The sequence below is a fragment of the Bos taurus genome, chromosome 2, assembly GCF_002263795.3.
Source record: "Bos taurus isolate L1 Dominette 01449 registration number 42190680 breed Hereford chromosome 2, ARS-UCD2.0, whole genome shotgun sequence".
In the NCBI taxonomy this organism is placed as follows: Eukaryota; Metazoa; Chordata; class Mammalia; order Artiodactyla; family Bovidae; genus Bos; species Bos taurus.
The window spans coordinates 63487091-63507126 of record NC_037329.1 but is presented as its reverse complement, the minus strand read 5'-3'; the positions used below and the strand labels follow the sequence as shown (position 1 = coordinate 63507126).

General features: G+C 42.2%; 1 long non-coding RNA gene across 2 annotated transcripts in view; it reads right to left on the bottom strand.

Annotated features, from left to right (window-relative positions):
* The window catches only part of LOC112442684 (uncharacterized), a 42927-nt gene extending 24957 nt beyond the window's left edge, over positions 1-17970 (bottom strand). Inside the window, exons 1-2 of one of the 2 annotated variants that reach the window (XR_003030932.2) lie at positions 17803-17970; positions 889-1103 (exon numbers count right to left, since the gene is read on the bottom strand). This is a non-coding gene — a long non-coding RNA (uncharacterized lncRNA). The remainder of the gene's footprint in view (positions 1-888; positions 1104-17802) is intronic. The other variant, XR_003030933.2, reaches the window with a different exon arrangement.
* Between the last annotated feature and the right edge of the window lie 2066 nt (positions 17971-20036).

Here is a 20036-nt window from a genome sequence, read left to right as displayed (position 1 = left end):
AACTGATATAAAACATGTAAAACACTTGGAACAGAGGAAGCACTCAGTAAAAGGCAGTTTTTTAAAAAGAAAATTATTCTATTCAATATGCCCTAGGGATAATACTTCAGACAGTGCATTAACAAATGCTCTTAATGGAGATCTGAGATATCCAGAAAGAATTTGCCTTTAAAAGTTTTGTACGTTAAGTCTTCAGCAGTTTTCCAGAAAATTCATCTAATTAGAGGTTTTTTTAATGACCATGAGCTCTTTGACAGCCTTATCAGCAAAAGTTAGGGTCTACATCCCTCTCTCCTGTGTCTTCCCAGGCTCATAACTGCTTCCACGAATTCAGTATGGCAGAAATGATGCTCCAAGACTTGGGTTGGGTCATCAAAGCTCATGTACCTTTTGCCTACTTTTCTTGGAATGCTCACTCCAGGGAAAGTCGGCCACCATGCAAGAAATACAGCTATCATGAACCGTCATTCCGATATCACATGTAGGGTGTCAATAAACAGCCATGGCTGAATGACTAACCCACGGACAGTATTAAATGCCACCCTATGACTGAGTCATCCTGAGCATCCCGCCCAGTTGAGCCATCAGATGACAGTAACTTCAGGCAACCTTTGTAGACAACCACATAAGAGGTTCTAAGTGAGAGCTTCTAAGCCAGAAATATCTTGAATTTCTGACTCACAGTTCAGTGAGCAAAGTAAAATGGCTGCCAGTTTACATCACTAAGTTTTGAGACCATTTTTAGACATGCAGTGGAACCCTTGAAAACTCTCCTACAAGATTAAGAACCCCACAAACACAATGTTTCCAGATTCTTTCCAAGTTTCCCCAATGCCTATTTGGTCAGTGCCTTCAGAACCCTAAAAATAAAACTAGCCTCATTCTCACCCCTCTTTCTGCTCCAGCTTGATCATTTTGATGTTGATGAACAATAATTCTGTGCTTCCTATGTTCCTCCCAGTACGATGAATGGCTCTCGTCCTTCAAACCAGGACAGAGCGCCTGTGTCCACCGAAGGTGGGACTGTAGTCAGCAGGAGAGTCACAGACTGGCAGTCACAGCCTTCCCTTCACCAAGGCAGCAGCCCCTCTGTCAGCATCTGTCTGAGGGGAAAGTAGACCATTGTTGGAGTTTGTGAGCCACCAATTTGTCAATAGACATACCTTTGAAGGGAGGAGGGTGAGGCTGGAGAGAAGAAATACAAATCCTATTTTTTAATCCTCTGGGGTTGAATGTCTGTTTCACTGCTGTTAAGATTCTTGAGAGATAGAGCGTGCCTAAGAAAAATACCATGGCAAAGGGAGACAGTGCAAATTGGTTTCCATAGCAACTTCTCCGCTAAGAGTAGTGGTTCTACCCAACGTAGAGGGGAAAGTAGGAAGACTACAATATGCTCCAAACACTTTCATGACTTAATCTTTTCCTTAAGTATTTGACTTTATGTAACTTGTTTGTTGCACGTATTATAACTCTTACCAGGAGAGAGTATTTCCCTAGGATCCCATTTCTGAGGAATTCATGAAATATAGAGCTATACTGTGATAACATAATGACATATTGCACCCTATTAAAAGAAAAGAGTATAAAATGAGTCTTACAGGGTCTAGCTCCAGGATCTAAACTAAGATGTCCAATGTTGTTCTTGATTGAATATTAAAAGTTTACTTTGTACTCATTTTACTTATCTGAAAATGGATCCACTGATGTCTTCCTATTTCACAGGACTATTGTGAAGATTAATTGGACAAAATATACATAATTTTGTGTAAATCTAAAATACAGACACACTAGTAATCATAGCAGCAGCAATAATAGTAGAAGGAAAAGTAATAACATTTTTAATGTTGGCAGAACTGGAACCCAGGTCTTCTGAGCTTACCATTGGGTTTTTTCCTACCATCCCCGCAATAGGAACTTTCCCGGTGATGCTAGTGTAAAGAACCCAACTGCCAAAGCAGGAGACATAAGAAATGCAGGTTCAATCGCTGGGTTGGGAAGATCACCTGGAGTATGGGAAGGCAATCCACTCCAGTATTATTGCCTGGAGAATCCCATGGACAGAGGAGGCTGAGAGGCTACAGCCCATAGGGTCACAAAGAGTCAGACATGGCTGAAGCAGCTTAGCATGCAGGCATGCATGCACAGTGTAACGAAAGACACAAGAATCAAAGTGTAGTGAGGTATCAACCCCATCTCCTGCCATTTGCCAGAGTCTGTCCTATCGTTAGCAGTACTTATGTCTACTCATAGGGCATTTTAAACAACCCAGCTCTTATGACTCAAGGAATGATATATGGATTGGGACAAAAAAGAAAGAGAAGGTGAATTCCAATGAGGAAGAACAGAAAGTTGAGGAAGCATACTTTTGGCCCACGCTGAAGATCTTCACATTATACTTAATGAAATTTTTAAATAAATATTTTTAAAAATAAATGTTCTTTTGTTTTAGGTCTTTATACTAAAATAAATACAATATGGGCTTCAAAGTAATCACCATGGGAGGCTGTGGTTTTCGTGCTCCTATTTTAAAACTGACTTCAGAACTAGGAACTAAGCTCTTTCACTTTAAAATTTAAAACTGTTAATGACCAAAATTGTGTTCTCTCTCCTGTTTCCCAAATCATTCACCAAACATGGCTATGAATTGCTTTCAGTTGTTTCCAAAAATCACAATCCTCCTCAAAGGATAAAAAGTCGTCACCACTGAAGATAAGTAAAAACATGTGCTCTGAATGCAATTAATTCCTACAGGAGCTCGAAACTGCCTTGAGCAATAAAGATATTGCAGGAATACATCCAACATGATTACTTTGAAGTAGAGAAAAATCTAGATGAAAATTCCTAATATATTTGCTTGAAAAAACTAATTATTCTACTTTGTCGTTGGAACTTGACTCATTCACATATTCATCAAGTTGTTCATTCAACAAAGGCTGATTTTTCACCCCTCCTCTATAGGTACTGGGATATTAAGCTAAATACAAGACTGTCTTATCTATATGCTGATGATTTTCAAGCTTTTATTTCCACCCCCATCCTGTCCTTGTTTATAGGCTCATATGTGCCTTCTGGAACCTCCACCTTGATATTTCATAGATGTTTCAGATTTTACATTTGAAACTTTATGTCTGGTCACCTCAACCTGGGATCAAAAAAAAACAAAGCTTCTTTTTGTTTTTCCAGTTAATCACTGGTGCACTAAACTGTTCTTACCAATAGGAAGTCCAGATGCTCCTTCTCAAGACCCACATTTACTATGATTCTTTGATATTCTAGACCCTTTTTCAGACCCAGAGTCCATGTGACTTCCAAATGCCAAGTAGAGAGAGAACTGTAAGGTTCAATTTGACCACTGGCACCATCACTCCAAATGTAATCACAGAATCAACACTGGTCCCATTGAGGTCAGTGGTGATATGCTTTGAGTGATGCTTTTGGACACCTTGACCATGTTCTGAGCACCAAGGTGATCCTCCTGGCTTATGTTAGGATTACAGCTTGCTTTGCTGTATGATCCCCTGATCACCAAGCTTCTAAAGCATGACACCACCCCAGCACAGCCTGCCAAGGTCTACTGGCCTCAGCTACACACTGGTTCCTCTACATGTAAACACTTCGGTGGCCCAGACTCCCCTTCTCCTGTGGCATTTCTCTCTGCTACACTGTCACTGTAACTTTATCTCTATCTCTCTTTTGTATTAGAAGAGGACCTGAAAAATGCTGGTTTGTCAGTTCTCTGATTGCCACATTTTATCACAACATTCATAGCTAAGGACTTTGAATACTTGGTATATAACAGGCACAGTTACCATAATGAATGAAGTCAAATCCCTGTCATTAAGAAACCTAGAGATTATCTCTTTCTGACTTAACTTTACTCTGTCTGACAGTCTCTAGGTCTAGCCACATCTCTGCAAGTGGCACTGTTCCATTCCTTTTCATGGCTAAGTAATATTCCATTGTATATATGTACCACATCTTCTTTCTCCATTCCTCTGTTGATGGACATATAGGTTGTTTCCACGTCCTGGCTATAGTAAATAGTGCTGCAATGAACATTGAGGTACATGTGCCTCCTTGAATTATGGTTTTCTCCGGGAGTGTGCCCAGGAATGGGATTTCTGGGTCATATGACAGTTTTATTATGAGTTTTTTAAGAAACCTCCATACTGTTCTTCATAGTGGCTACATTCATCTAAAGGACACCACTAACAGTCAAAATAATAAACATACTAGGTGCTTCAGCAAATAAGGTATTGCAAAAATAAGAGGAAGGGTATCTACAAAGATTTCTATGACTGAAGAGTTTTCTGGAGCCCTGACTCTGAACTGTTCCTTTTGGGTTCAAACCTTTAGGCTTGTGGTCTTTGAAAAGGGCAATCTTAGGAAAATATTCTGATATATCAGAGTCATTTCCCTAAGCCAGAAAACTTACAGAGATTCCTGTAGGATCTGAGAAAAAAGAGCTACTGTGACCTTGCTCTCCCCTTTTCTGGAGCCTTCAGTGTTCCCATTCCTTGTTCTTTTTTCTCCCCTGTGAAATAATTTAATCCTATATGTGCAAAAATCACTTGTCAAAAACCTGGCATATGCAAGGCTCAGCACTCCTATGGGGGATTATACATAACCAGAGGAGCTATCAGTTATAGACAGTAAGTGGATTAAAATTTCTGTACCCATAAGCAGCCTCTGAATCAGCAAATTCTGAATTATCAGCTGTCAGATGGCAGAATGCTGGTGAACTAGGAGAGCCCAGACATCTGCAAAATGACTCCGATCTGGGTAGACACCAACATTGATACCACTTTAGAAAGGAAAGCACTCATTTTTTTTAAAAAAATTTTGATTTCTGTGCGCTGAACTCACTCCTTTGACCACAATCATATTTTTATAATATGAGTAGTTTAGGCTTAATACATGTGCTTCCCCAGTGGCTCAGCGGTAAAGAGTTCACCTGCAATGCAGAAGACCCAGGATCAATCTCTGGGTCAGGAAGATCCCCTGGAGGAGGTCATGGCAACCCACTCCAATCCTTGCCTGGAGAATCCCACAGACAGAGGAGCCTGGCAGGCTACAGTCCATCAGGTTCCGAAGAGTCAGACACAACTGAGCACACACACACTCACAGGCTTAATACACAGGCACAAATACACATGAATCTCTTCCACACCACCTTTAGAGATGCCAGGAGACTCCCTTCAATATCTTCAGGAAGGCAGGAAACAGCACCCCGCCCCCACGCCACGCCCCCCGCCCCCCGCCACTCACTCAGCTACAAGAAGGGAAGCTCAGTACAAAATGACCATGTCCCGGGTAGCTGCCATGGCTTGGAAATTATTGCAGGGATAAAAAACAGTGGAGGAAAAGGGAAGATGGACAGTCAGCTTGAGGAGGAGTTAACCCAAGGTTGCACCATAATTAGGCAACACAGGCGGCCGATGGAGACATGTCACTTAGGAGAGAAGTACAAGCACACTTGATCAGAAACACTACAAAATAACCGGATTGCTGAAGAGGGCACATGGGGAAATCTTTCTGTATAGATTAAGATGAGAAGACACTTATCTATAACACCAGTGCAGGGAAACACATAACCCATTGTATTCACTATTGCATTGCCATGGTTTGGAAAATCAAATGTCTGAGCCAGTCCAAGGTCCCAGCAGGACCTTGAAAAAACATTGAAATGTATATGTGTGTTTTCATAGCAGGGAACACACAGGTAAGAACTCGTGGACAGAGAGGGAGGCAATCCTAGGTGGAACAACTCTCATTCAGTCACTTATTCATGCAGCAAACATTTACTGATGTCTTATTATGTTCCAGGCACCAAGTAAGGAAAAATAGAGATGAACAAAGGCCTCAAAGAAGAGTGTGTATGTGTGTGTGTGTGTGTGTGTGTGTGTGTGTGTTGTGGGCGAATGTGTACATGCTCAACTGTGTAAGGGAAGAAGCAGACCCCAGACAACCAATTCTATTCCAAGGTGATAGTGCCCCAACACAAGAATACATGAAAGCAAAGGCATCAAAGATGAAGAAGCAATTAATTCTGCCTCAAGAAGAGGAAAGAACCACAGCCTGAGAATGTCATTGAGAATAAAGTGACTTCATCTCTGTGAAGTTAGAGGCGTCGGACTGAGAGGACCAAACTCACTTTTCAATCATGAGATGATCCCTTGATGTACATCTCCAGCCCCCTCTTCACATACCAAAAAGGCCTTTTTTCTTGACAGATTTTCAGCCAGAAACACATTCGCCAGCCCCTACCTTCATGGTCATAGCTTTTCTTTCTTGGTATAACAGAGCGGAGAACCCCAGACTGCTGTAGGATGGGTAAGCACCAGGGAAAGCAGTGTAATGGCCACTGAAGTTGCCCAGCCATCATTGGAAACAACAAAAGAGAAATGAGAAAAGTGATACAGAAAAGGAGGGGAAAAGGAACCAAGAAAAAGAAGCAAGACTAGAGAAGCAAACACTAATTTGAAAAGATGCATGCACCCCAATGTTCATAGCAGCATTACTTACAAAAACCAAAGTATGGAAACAATCTAAGTGTTCATGGACAGATGAATGGATAAAGATGAGTGTGTGTGTTTGTGTGTGTGTGTGTGTGTGTATATACATATAATGGAATATTACTCAGCAATTAAGAAGAATGAAATAATGTCATTTTCAGCAACATGGATAGACATATAGGGTATTATGCTTAGTGAAATAAAAGTCAGACAGAGAAAAACAAACCTGTACCTTATCATTCATATGTGGAATTGAAAAAGTAAAACAAACAAATATTATAAATAATATAACAAAACAGAAACAGACTCATAGATCTAGAGAATAAACTTCTATTTGACATTATACTATTCCCCAAAATTACACTCTTCTCAGAAAAATATATTTACATATTCTCATCTAAGGCTAGGTTGTCAGAAACACAGAGAAAATTGCCATAAGAAATCACATTTAAGTTCCATCTAAAATAAGACATAAATGGACTTATCTATGAAGCAGAAAGAGACTCACAAATCCAGAAAATGGATGCCTGTGGGGATTTGGTTGTGGGTGTTGCCAGATTGAAGTAAAAATTGAGACAAAAATTACTATGTATAATGTAAGAAGAAAATAGGATATAGTATGCATCAGAGAGAAATATAGCCAAGATGTTATAACATCTTTCAGTTCAGTTCAGTTGCTCAGTCATGTCTGACTTTTACAACCCCATGGACTGCAGCACACCAGGCTTCCCCGTCCATTACCAACTCCCGGAGCCTGCCTATTCAAACTCAAGTCCATCATGCCAGTGACGCCATCCAACCATCTCATCCTCTGCCACTCCTTACTTCTGCCTTCAATCTTTCCCAGCATCAGGGTCTTTTCCAAGGAGTCAGTTCTTTGCATCAGGTGGCCAAAGTATTGGAGTTTCAGCTTCAGCATCAGTCCTTCCAATAAATATTCAGGACTCATTTCTTTTAGGATTGACTGGTTTGATCTCCTTGCAGTCCAAGGGACTCTCAAGAGTCTTCTCCAATACCACAGTTCAAAAGCATCAATTCTTTGGTGCTCAGCTTTCTTTATAGTCCAACTATCACATCCATACATGACTACTGGAAAAACCACAGCTTCGACTAGATAGACCTTTGTTGGTAAAATAATGTCTCTGCTTCTTAATATGCTGTCTAGGTTGGTCACAGCTTTTCTTCCAAGGAGCAAGTGTCTTTTAATTTCATGGCTGCAGTCACCATCTGCAATGATTTTGGAGCCCCCCAAAATAAAGTCTCTCACTGTTTCCATTGTTTTCCCATCTATTTGCTATGGGACCGGATACCATGATCTTACTTTTCTGAATGTTGAATTTTAAGCCAACTTTTTCACTCTCCTCTTTCACTTTAATCAAGAGGCTCTTAGTTCTTCTTCACTTTCAGCCATAAGGGTGGTTTCATCTACATATCTGAGGTTATTGATATTTCTTCTGGCAATCTTGATGCCAGCTTGTGCTTCATCCAAGCTGGCATTTTTCCTGATGTACTTTGCATATAAGTTAAATAAGCAGGGTGACAATATACAGCCTTGACATATAGCTTTAAATGGTAGATATTCCATTAAATGGAGAAGGAAATGGAAACCCACTCCAGTATTCTTGCCTGGAAAATCCCATAGACAGAGGAGCCTGGTGTACTACCACCCATGGGGCTGCAAAGAGTTGGATACAACTGAAACAACTTGGCATTTGCATTCCATTAAAATATTGAATCATTCTGTTGTATCCCAAAGCAAATACAGTAATGTGAATCAACTGTGCCCCAGTTGAAAAGGAGTGATGGATACCTACAAACAAAAGCAATAATCAAGAATGAAGGTTAGCAAAATAAAAATGGGGAAGTTTCAGGAACAGAATTCCCATCAAGAGATTAATTTGAATGGGATTACTAAAAATGTCCATTGTTTCACTCACTAGAAAGAACAACATGGAGGATGGTTAGAAACAAAACATGGAAGTGCCTTAGGAAATAGCATTCACATGCCTGGGCATACAGTCAGGGAAAAGCAACATTTTCAAAGACAAAGGGTAGCCATGCCATCCCTGCCAGACCAGTTTCCATAGCAAGGACATGGCTGCAAATTAAGTGTACAAGGACACAGAAATGAATAAAGAAAATGGGTTCTATACACACAATGGTAGATTAATCAGCCATAAGGAGCAATGAAACAATGCCAAGCTCAGGCACAGGCAAGAAGACAGAGATGATCATAGCAAGTGGCGTAAGAGACAGGCAGCGACAAATATGACGTCACTTCTAGGTGGAACCTAAAAATGGATACATATGAGCTCCTTAAGCCAAGATTAATAGTTCACAGACTTGGGAAAAACTCTTCTCACTTACTGTTAGCAGAGAAAAAAGGTGTTGGGCACATGAAAATGAGCTACTTGACTAACATGTGCATACTACTATTTAGAAAACAAATCACAAGGACCCACTGGGTAACACTAGGAATGATACTCCAATTTCTGTAATAATCAATACAGGAACAGTGCCTGAAATACAGCATATACACATCTATGTGTAAGTGAATGGAGTGGCTATGAATTGAAAAAAGCAAAAAACAAAACACCCACTGCCTTGTAATTCACCTATATGCTGCTGCTGCTGCTAAGTCGCTTCAGTCATGTCCGACTCTGTGCGACCCCATAGACGGCAGCCCACCAGGCTCCCCCGTATATACTCAAGTTCAAATAACTGTATAAACACAATAAGTATAGAACATATGCTGACTCTATTCCCCTCATCCCATGGTTACTTTGACTGGAATCACATCTCTGGAGACCGGGCAGGCCTGGGTCCCCCAAGGCTGGATTGTTGTGGGGCTCAGAGTCCTGGGAGGATGTGGCAGGCAGTGTGACCTCACGATGTTTCTGGAGTGCCTCTTGCCCTCTGCAGGAGCCCTCAATCTCTGCTGCTGCTGCTGCTAAGTTGATTCAGTCGTGCCCGACTCTGCGCGACCCCATAGACGGCAGCCCACCAGGCTCCCCTATCCCTGGGATTCTCCAGGCAAGAACACTGGAGTGGGTTGCCATTTCCTTCTCCAATGCATGAAAGTGAAAAGTGAAAGTGAAGTCGCTCAGTCGTGTCCGACTCTTAGCAACCCCATGGACTGAAGCCCACCAGGGTCCTCCATCCATGGGATTTTCCAGGCAAGAGTACTGGAGTGGGGTGCCATTGCCTTCTCCGTCAATCTCTAGATACAGGCAAAGTAAATTAAGAGATTTGAATTCACGTAGACACACATACATGTATCTAATAGGTGATGGAAAACGACCTACTGAATAGCAGGTAGAAGTTTACTGAACACACTGTAATCACCTAGATGGGAACAAGAACTTGAAAGAGAATAGATAATTGTTCATGCATTAATGAATCAAGTTCATGTACACCTGAAACACACATAAAATCAGAAATCACCTCTCAGTTCAGTTCAGTTCAGTCACTCAGTCGTGTCCGACTCTGTGTGACCCTATGAATAATTGCAACACGCCAGGCAGATCCTGGTGGGCTGCCATCTATGGGGTCACACAGAGTCAGACACAACTGAAGTGACTTAGCAGCAGCAGCAGCAGCAGCAGCAGCAGGCCTCCCTGTCCATCACCAACTCCCGGAGTTCACTCAAACTCAAGTCCATCAAGTCGGTGATGCCATCCAGCCATCTCATCCTCTGTCATCCCCTTCTCCTCCTACCCCCAATCCTTACCAGCAGACCATCCCCATGGGAAAAAAAAAAAAAAAAGAAAGAAAGAAAGAAAGAAATCACCTCTATTCCAATGTAAAAGCACACAGAAATGACGGGCGATAGGGGGTCGGGGGTGGGTGGGGGGAGGGGAATGTATCAGGTTAAATAATGCTGCTGCTTTGTGGCCATTTTCTGTAATGACATCTTGAAAAGCTGTGCTGATCAGTTCAGTTCAGTTCAGTCGCTCAGTGGTGTCCAACTCTTTTCGACCCCATGGACTGCAGCACACCAGGCTTCCCTGTCCATCAGCAACTCCCGGAGCCTACTCAAACTCATATCCCTCGAGTCGGTGATGCCATCCAACCATCTCATCCTCTGTCACTCCTTACTCCTGCCTTCAATCTTTCCCAGCATCAGGGTCTTTTTCAGTGAGTCAGCTCTTCCCATCAAGTAGCCAAAGTATTGGAGGTTCAGCTTCAACATCAGTCCTTCCAATGAATATTCAGGACTGATTTCCTTTAGGATGAACTGGTTGGATGTCTTTGCAGTCCAAAGGACTCTCAAGAGTCTTCTCCAACACCACATTTCAAAAGCATCAGTTCTTTGGTGCTCAGCTTTCTTCACAGTCCAACTCTCACATCCATACATGACCACTGGAAAACCATAGCCTTGACTAGATGGACCTTTGTTGGCAAGGTAATATTTCTGCCTTTTAATATGCTGTCTAGGTTGGTCATAGCTTTTCTTCCAAGGAGCAAGTGTGCTGACGGGCACTGAGTATTTTCAAGGCCAAAGCGTCTGTAAGTCAAAAACAGCTGATCTCAACAAACGTCCTAGGGGTGGTTATCAGAAAAGAATTCAAAACAGGGCTGAGTTATAAGAAGCCTCCTCGAGACGTAACATGAACTCACCCTTGAAAATAAACCACATGAAAAGAGGTCAGTTTCGCTAAATATTAGAAGTGCAAATTGAAACCACAGGAAGTTTCAGCAGAAATCACCTCACAGCACTCAGAATGGCCATTGTCAGAAACTTCACAAACACTAACTGATGGAGAAGGTGTGGAGAAAAGGGAATATTCCTCCCCTGATGCTGGGGATATACAATGGTAAGAGACACTCTGAAGGATCTTGTGAGGGTTATTAAAACAAAGAAAATGAGAATGAGGTTAGAACATTCTAACACCATACACAGAATTAACTCCAATTAATAAATTTCTAAAGGTCAGGAGGGGGTCTATGAAAGTCTTAAGGAAAACATAGGTAGGACATGTGATGATATAAACTACAAGGTCTTTTTGAGTTTGGATGACATTACTGCAAGGTCTTTTTGAATCAATCTCATAGAGCAATGGGAAATAAACCCAAAACCAGGAAAACACGACCTACTTCAGTTTCAAAGCAGGTGCCCAAAAGAAGGGCCTTAAGGAATGAAAGAAAGCAACCCAGAAAGCAAAGAAATATTTGCAAACCAAGATACCCACAAGCAATTCATCTCCAAACAGCTCACAACTTGGTAATATTTAAATAAACCTTATGCCATAAAAATATTGAATCACTATGTTGTATTGCAACACAAATACAGACTCTACTACAATTAAAAAAAAATTGATGTATAGCTACAAACAACAAGAAGAAAAAAGTGACAAAATGAAAATGGGAAATTATATACAATAGAAAAATCAACTGATAAATTACTTTGCATGAAATTATTAAAAACCACATGAACTAGATATACCATTTTAATCTTTGCTTCAGAAAGAACTAATTAGTCAAAAGAAGCCAATGAATCTACCAACAAGATAAATATGGACAAGAAAGCCATGCGAAAGTCACGTTTTACCAAGTCCACATTCTGATAGTGAGTACCTCTGATACTCGTTCTCATAAGGAGTACTCTGATAATGAGTACCATAAGACATATAAAAATTTTGATGATTTCTTCAAAAACAATTCAAAATGTGTTAACTGTGTAAATGTATTTCCCATATTTTTATCTGTGCCCCAAGTTTCCGGGCTGAAATATGAAGAATTTCCTATTTTAGACAGGAAATTCTGAGCCCCAGTTTTCCAGGAATAAAGAGAATAAACTAGTGTTTACTAGTGTGGAGAGGAAAGTGAGGTGGGGCAGCATGTGGCCGGGGATAAATAGGTACAAACTACTATGTATAAAATAAATAAGCAACAAGGGTATATGGTACAGCACAGGGAATATAGCCAATATTTTATAGTAACTTTAAATGGAGTATCAGTTCAGTTCAGTTCAGTCGCTCAGTCGTGTCTGACTCTTTGTGGCCCCATGAACCACAGCACGCCAGGCCTCCCTGTCCATCACCAACTCCCAGAGTCCACCCAAACCCATGTCCATCAAGTCAGTGATGCCATTCAACCATCTCATTCTCTGTCATCCCCTTCTCCTCCTGCCCTCAATCTTTCCCAGCATTAGGGTCTTTTCAAGTGAGTCAGCTCTTCACATCAGGTGGCCAAACTATTGGAGTTTCAGCTTCAACATCAGTCCTTCCAATGAACACTCAGGACTGATCTCCTTTAGGATGGACTGATTGGATCTCCTTGCAGTCCAAGGGACTCTCAAGAGTCTTCTCCAACACCACAGTTCAAAAGCATCAATTCTTTGATGCTCAGCTTTCTTCACAGTCCAACTCTCACATCCATGCATGACTACTGGAAAAACCATAGCCTTGAAGAGACGGACCTTTGTAGGCAAAGTAATGTCTCTGCTTTTTAATATGCTGTCTAGGTTGGTCATAACTTTCCTTCCAAGGAGGAAGCGTCTTTTAATTTCATGGCAGCAATCACCATCTGCAATGATTTTGGAGCCCCCCAAAATAAAGTCAGCCACTGTTTCCACTGTTTCCCCATTTATTTCCCATGAAGTGATAGGACCAGATGCCATGATCTTAGTTTTCTGAATGTTGAGCTTTAAGCCAACTTTTCACTCTCCTCTTTCACTTTCATCAAGAGGCTCTTTAGTTCTTCTTCACTTTCTGCCATAAGGGTGGTGTCATCTGCATATCTCAGGTTATTGATATTTCTCCTGGCAATCTTGGTTCCAGCTTGTGCTTCCTCCAGCCCAGTGTTTCTCATGATGTACTCTGCATATAAGTTAAATAAGAAGGGTGACAATATACAGCCTTGATGTACTCCTTTTCCTATTTGGAACCAGTCTGTTGTTCCATGTCCAGTTCTAACTGTTGCTTCCTGATTTGCAAACAGGTTTCTCAAGAGGTAGGTCAGGTGGTCTGGTACTCCCATCTCTTTCAGAATTTTCCACAGTTTATTGTGATCCACACAGTCAAAGGCTTTGGCATAGTCAATAAAGCAGAAATAGATGTTTTTCTGGAACTCTCTGGCTTTTTTGATGATCCAGTGGATGTTGGCAATTTGATCTCTGGTTCCTCTGCCTTTTCTAAAACCAGCTTGAACATCAGGAAGTTCACGATTCACATATTGCTGAAGCCTGGCTTGGAGAATTTTGAGCCTTACTTTACTAGCATATGAGATGAGTGCAATTGTGTGGTAGTTTGAGCATTCTTTGGCATTGCCTTTCTTTGGGATTGGAATGAAAACTGACCTTTTCCAGTCCTGTGGCCACTGCTGAGTTTTCCAAATGTGCTGGCATATTGAGTGCAGCACTTTCACAACATCATCTTTCAGGATTTGAAATAGCTCAACTGGAATTCTATCACCCCCACTAGCTTTGTTCAAAGTGATGCTTCCTAAGGCCCACTTGACTTCACATTCCAGGATGTCTGGCTCTAGGTGAGTGATCACATCATCGTGATTTTCTGGGTCGTGAAGATCTTTTCTGTACAGCTCTTCTGTGTATTCTTGCCACCTCTTCTTAATATCTTCTGCTTCTGTTAGGTCTATACCATTTCTGTCCTTTATTGTGCCCATCTTTGCATGAAATGTTCCCTTGGTATCTCTAATTTTCTTGAAGAGATCTCTATGGAGTATAAATCTTTTAAAATATGGAATCACAATGTTGTACAGCTGAAATTAATATAATATTGTAAATTCACAATATTACAATAAAAAATTTTTAAAGAAAAAGAGTCAAGAAGCAAGATAAGAAAGTGGGAAAAAAGCAAGAAAGGGGAAGCTAGAAATAGAAACAAGAAGAGGGAAAAAAAGCAAGGAAAGGGAAGCAGGGCAGTAAATTAATGTGTAAAACACTGGCCAGTTTTAACTGGTTTTGCCTCCTTAGGCTGATTAATCAAACCTTGAATGGTTTTTAGAGACAGCATTGCGCATATGCACGAAGGGAACCCATGCTGCCAGGATGACCTGGAACCAAGAACCTTCCATCTGCAGAGCCTAAAGAATAGAAATGCTGCCTCCAGAACCCCTTGCTGCTGCTGCTGCTAAGTCGCTTCAGTCGTGTCCGACTCTGTGCGACCCCAGAGACGGCAGCCCACCAGGCTCCCCCGTCCCTGGGATTCTCCAGGCAAGAACACTGGAGTGGGTTGCCATTTCCTTCTCCATAGCAAGCAAGAAGTTCTTCAGTAAGGAAAATTTGACTCCAGCAGCAGGAATAGCTTGTGTGGACTAATTCAAGACCAGCAACCAGCTTCCAAGTTTGAAATTCCCCCCAACTCCTTACATCTCACACTGCACCCTGGATCCAGGAGACAGACTTGAGAGCTTTACCTACTGTCTTCTTTCTGATTGATCTCTGAGTGAAACTCTTTTCTCCAAACGCTATCCTAGTATTGGCCTCTCTGCACAGAGTACTCAAAAAGAGACAAAGGTGTGTCACTTCCTGTGCCCAAGGCAGTGAATGAAATGGGCTTGTCCTGCCTGAGGCCAAAAGGAAATTCAGTTTAAAGAATTTTTTAAAGGAGAACCAGATCTGGCAACGCCATACAATAAAATCTTTGTTATTCAAAACATGAAAGAAAGAAGGAATTTACTGTGTCCATTCATGTTTCTCTAGGCCCTCAAAGCTCTGGAGGCCTGCCCCCGCCTCGGAGGATGCAAGGGGCCCGGCTATGCTTGGCAAGCTTTGAGAGAAAACTGTTTGTTGTTTTCCCCCAAAGCTTTGGTGGCTTGTGAAGAGTTTTAAGATGTTCCTCAAGATGTAAAAGACAAGTTTGGTATTATTTGTGCCCTAATATGAAGCAGCCAGTCACCCTCAACCTCTTACATTCCCAATGAAAAGAAACTAAAAACAGTTTTTGCAGAGTGTGTGCGTGCCAAGTTGCTTCAGTCGTGTCCGACTATTTGCGACCCTATGGACTGTAGCCTACCAGGCTCCTCTGTCCAAGGGACTCTCCAGGCAAGAATCCTGGAGTGGGTTGCCATGCCCTTCGCCAGGGGACCTTCCAGACCCAGGGATCGAACCCACATCTTTTAAGTCTCCTGCATTGGTAGATGGATTCTTTACCACTAGCACCATCTGGGAAGCCCATTTGCCCAGTGCTAGCCCCCAAAGTAGGAGAAGGCAATGGCAACCCACTCCAGTACTCTTACCTGGAAAATCCCATGGGCGGAGGAGCCTGGTAGGCTGCAGTCCATGGGGTCGCAAAGAGTCGGACACGACTGAGAGACTTCACTTTCACTTTTCACTTTCACGCATTGGAGAAGGAAATGCAACCCACTCCAGTGCTCTTGCCTGGAGAATCCCAGGGACAGGGGAGCCTGGTGGGCTGACATCTATGGGGTCGCACAGAATCGGACACAACTGAATCAACTTAGCAGCAGCAGCAGCAGCAGCCCCAAAAGTGCTAGCTGAGTTGAGTGGGAATGTTACTCTCTAATGTGAGGTCTGTGTTATCAAAGGATTCCAGAGGTTTCTGGGAGACTCTGGAATGTTCTGTGAATCAGGGGTATGAGTATACCATTTGTACCAAGTGGAGGAAAAGCACACACACTGTCCTCTGTTCACAAAAGAAAGAGAAAAAAGTGCATGAAAAGCCTTATTTCTTCGGTACAGCATGGAGAGTGGGTTTTATTTTTTTAATTCTATCGAAGTTTAGGTGATTTACAAAGTTGTGTTTAATTTCTGCTGTACAGAAAAGTGACTCAATATATATATATATATATATATATATATATATATATATATATACTCTTTTCCTGGTTCCTTTTCGTTATGGCTTATCACAGGATATTGAATATAGATCCCTGTGCTATATAATAGGACCTTGTTGTTTATCCATTCTATACACAATAGTTTGCATCTGCTAACCCCAAATCCCCACTTCATCCCTCCCCAACCTTTCCTCCCCCTTAGCAACCACAAGTCTGTTCTCTATGTCTGTGAGTCTGTTTCTGCTTCCTAGATAGGCTCATGTGAATTGTATTCTCTACTTAAAAAAAAAAAAAATTATTGGGGTATAGTTGATTTACAATGTTGTGTTAGTTTCAGGCATAAGCAAAGTGGATCAGTTACAGCATGGAGAATTTTCATGACTTTATCCTGGCAGATAAATGAGTATCCGGTCTTCCTCACCTCACCTGAAACCTGGCACCAAACTGGGGGTTGTGAATGCCTATTCTAAACTGAAGCAGGGTGGAGCATGGGAAAGCACTCAGGACTCATGTGTGTTTTCTCTCTGCTTTGACAATAACCAAAGATGAGTCACCGGGCAAGTCACTGAACCATGGTTGTCAAGTTTCTTCATCTGCAAATGCAATGAATTGATTTCTTTTCAGGGTCTCAAAGTGGCCATCCTGAAGCTGAATCTGGCCGGCAGACATGCCACATTTACCATGTGCCACATCCCACCAGCTCTGCCTGACTTGTGACATCTCCTGGACCAGTCCCCTAGAAGGTTTTCCTGAGATCATGCAGTGCTCATTCCCCAAGTGTCTGCTCCATTTTTCTCTTGAGCATCTTTACTTAGATGCTTCTAAAGTATCTCAACCTCACTGAGTCCAAAACTAATCCTTATTTTCTTTCTTCCCCTTTGACCACACCTAGTTGCTCTCACCGGAGAAGGCAATGGCACCCCACTCCAGTACTCTTGCCTGGAAAACCCCATGGATGGAGGAGCCTGGTAGGCTGCAGTCCATGGGGTCGCTAAGAATCGGACACGACTGAACGACTTCACTTTCACTTTTCACTTTCCTGCATTGGAGAAGGAAATGGCAACCCACTCCAGTGTTCTTGCCTGGAAAATCCCAGGGACGGGAGAGCCTGGTGGGCTGCCATCTATGGGGTCGCACAGAGTCGGACACGACTGAAGCGATTTAGCAGCAGCAGCAGCAGTTGCTCTCACAATTCTTCTTCCAACCTCTGAACTTTGCTGTCCCATTTGTTTAGAACATCCACTTGCACCTCTCTTTTTGCCTAACAAACTCCTTCTCATCCTTCAGATACCAGCTTACTTCCATTTAGCAATCCAAACTTGGTTCTATTTGCTGGCACACAGTAAAGCCAATCTACTGACTCTGGGTTTGATGAAGGAAAGTGCATCCTTTATTGCAAGGAACCAGCTTCCCTGGTGGCTCAGATGGTAAAGAAGCTGCCTGCAATGCAGGAGACCTGGGTTCGATCCCTGGGTCTGGAAAATCCCCTGCAGAAGGGACTGGCTACCCACTCCAGTATTCTTACCTGGAGAATCCTATGGACAGAGGAGCTGGCAGACTATATAGTCCATGGGGTTGCAAAGAGTCGAACACAACTGAGTGACTAACACTTTCAGTGAAGGAGTCAAGACAGTTGTACTTAAAAGACTGATCCTTGATCGCTTTCAGGGAAATGTTTTAAAAACAGGAGGAGGGAGGGGATTGTGGGGTGCGGGATCAGCATGTAAACATTCTTCTGATTGGTTAGTGGTGGGGTAACTGGGAGGTGACATCATCAACCTTCTAGTTCCAACCAGTCTGGAGGTCTCCGTGCTTGTGGGGAGCACACAGTTAACTTCTCCCACCTGCTGGGGGTTTCAGCATCTGCACAATAGCTCAAAGGACAGGGCTCAGAATATTATTCATAGTCCTTGAACTAAAAGGCCTTGACTTTGTTTAATGGCTGGGCTATTATTTTGTCTTGCTTGTCTGTTTTCCTTTCTTTCTGCATTTTTTCACTTCTCTGATTAAATTTAGTCTTTGGAATTCAGAGAAGTGAGAAGTTCTAAGAGGCTGAAGTTTTCTACAGACAAGTGGTAGGTGGAGGACATGGGGGTGGGGAATCTGTTCCAAGAAGGCCCCGTAGGGTTCTTCTAGGTGACACTTCCTCAAAGAAGCTCTCTCTGCCCACCAAGACTGTGCTGCTCTAGGGTCTCACAGCACCCTGGATTTTTACCTCTCTCCCATCACCTGTCAGCTCATCTGCGCAGTCATAACATAATCACCTGTTTACCCTCAGCTTCTGACAACAGGCTCAGCATCTTATGTATTGCTTTTCCTGTATTTAACACTGTACCTGGCCCAGTGAATAACTGTCGAATAAGAAAATCAAATTAAAAAGCACACACTTGATTCTCTCTCCTAAAAGATGTATAATCCATCTCTAAGGATCCTTTCCCTTATTTCTTTCTCCTAAGCTTAGCCCACAAATCAGTGACCTGCTGTGATATAGTTCTTTTCCAGTGATTGCCCAGTGATGTAACTTGAGCATTGATGTGAAAACTCTTGTCTGTATGGGTGTTTCTGCATTTAAGTCATTGCCTCTGTGACAGCAGGATGATGAGTAAAAAACAAACGAAGGCCTAAGAATGGAGTAAAAGTTTACCATTTAATTCAATACTGAGTAAATGAGTAAATCTGTTGCTGTTGTTATTCAGTCACTCAGTCATGTCCAACTCTTTGTGACCCATAGACTGCAGCACGCCAGACTTACCTGTCTTTCAATGTCTCCTAGAGTTTGCTCAAACTCAAGTTCATTGAGTCGATGATGCCATCCAATCATCTTATCCTCTGTCACTCTCTTTTCCTCCTGCCTTCAATCTTTCCCAGCATCAGGGTCTTTTCTAATGAGTCAACTCTTTGCATCAGGTGGCCAAAGTATTGGAGCTTCAGCCTTAGTATAAGTCTTTCCAATGAATATTCAGGGTTGATTTCCTTTAGGATTGACTGGTTTGATCTCCTTGCCATCCAAGGGACTCTCAAGAGTCTTTTCCAGCACCACAATTTGAAAGCATCAATTCTTCAGTGCTGAGCCTTTTTTATGGTGAAGAGGAAAAATGAAAATTTTTATATAACCTCCTTCTCCTTCTGGCTCTGTAACTCAGCTTGCTCCTTGCAAAGTCTAGATCATGTAGGTCTCAGAAAGTGGGGACTCACAATACTAGGAACTGGATCTTATCTCACCCACCCTTGTCCCACTCTTTGCAATCATTCGAGCCCCTACAAACCCACAAACCTGCTCAATCACGCCTGTCCATATATAAAAACTCTGTAACCCCTTTGTTGGGAGGTCAGAGCTTGGAGTGTTAACTCCTCTGGGGCCACCGGCATAATATACCTAAGTTCTCCAACTCTCCAAGTGTGGTGCGTGGTTTATCAAGTACTGGTTTCTGCAACAATGGTAGAATTTAGGGAAATTAGCCCTCCCTTGCTGAACAGGATTTTTCCATGCCTGGTTAACATACTTATTTCTGGTGTTACTAAAAGTAGAGACACTGTGCACATTTGCAAAAGGTGGGCCTCCATCTCTTTCACCTCCAGCTTCTGACTCCTCAACATTCATTGCCATGTCAAACCAAACTGACATAGGTGCTGTGTTCCACGTGCATGGGGACACATTTGCAATTTACCTGCATCTTTGACCTTGGCACAGGACTAGGTGATTGAGGTGAAGATTAATGAGACAATTACTTTTACAAGGAATATAAACAGCCTGACTCA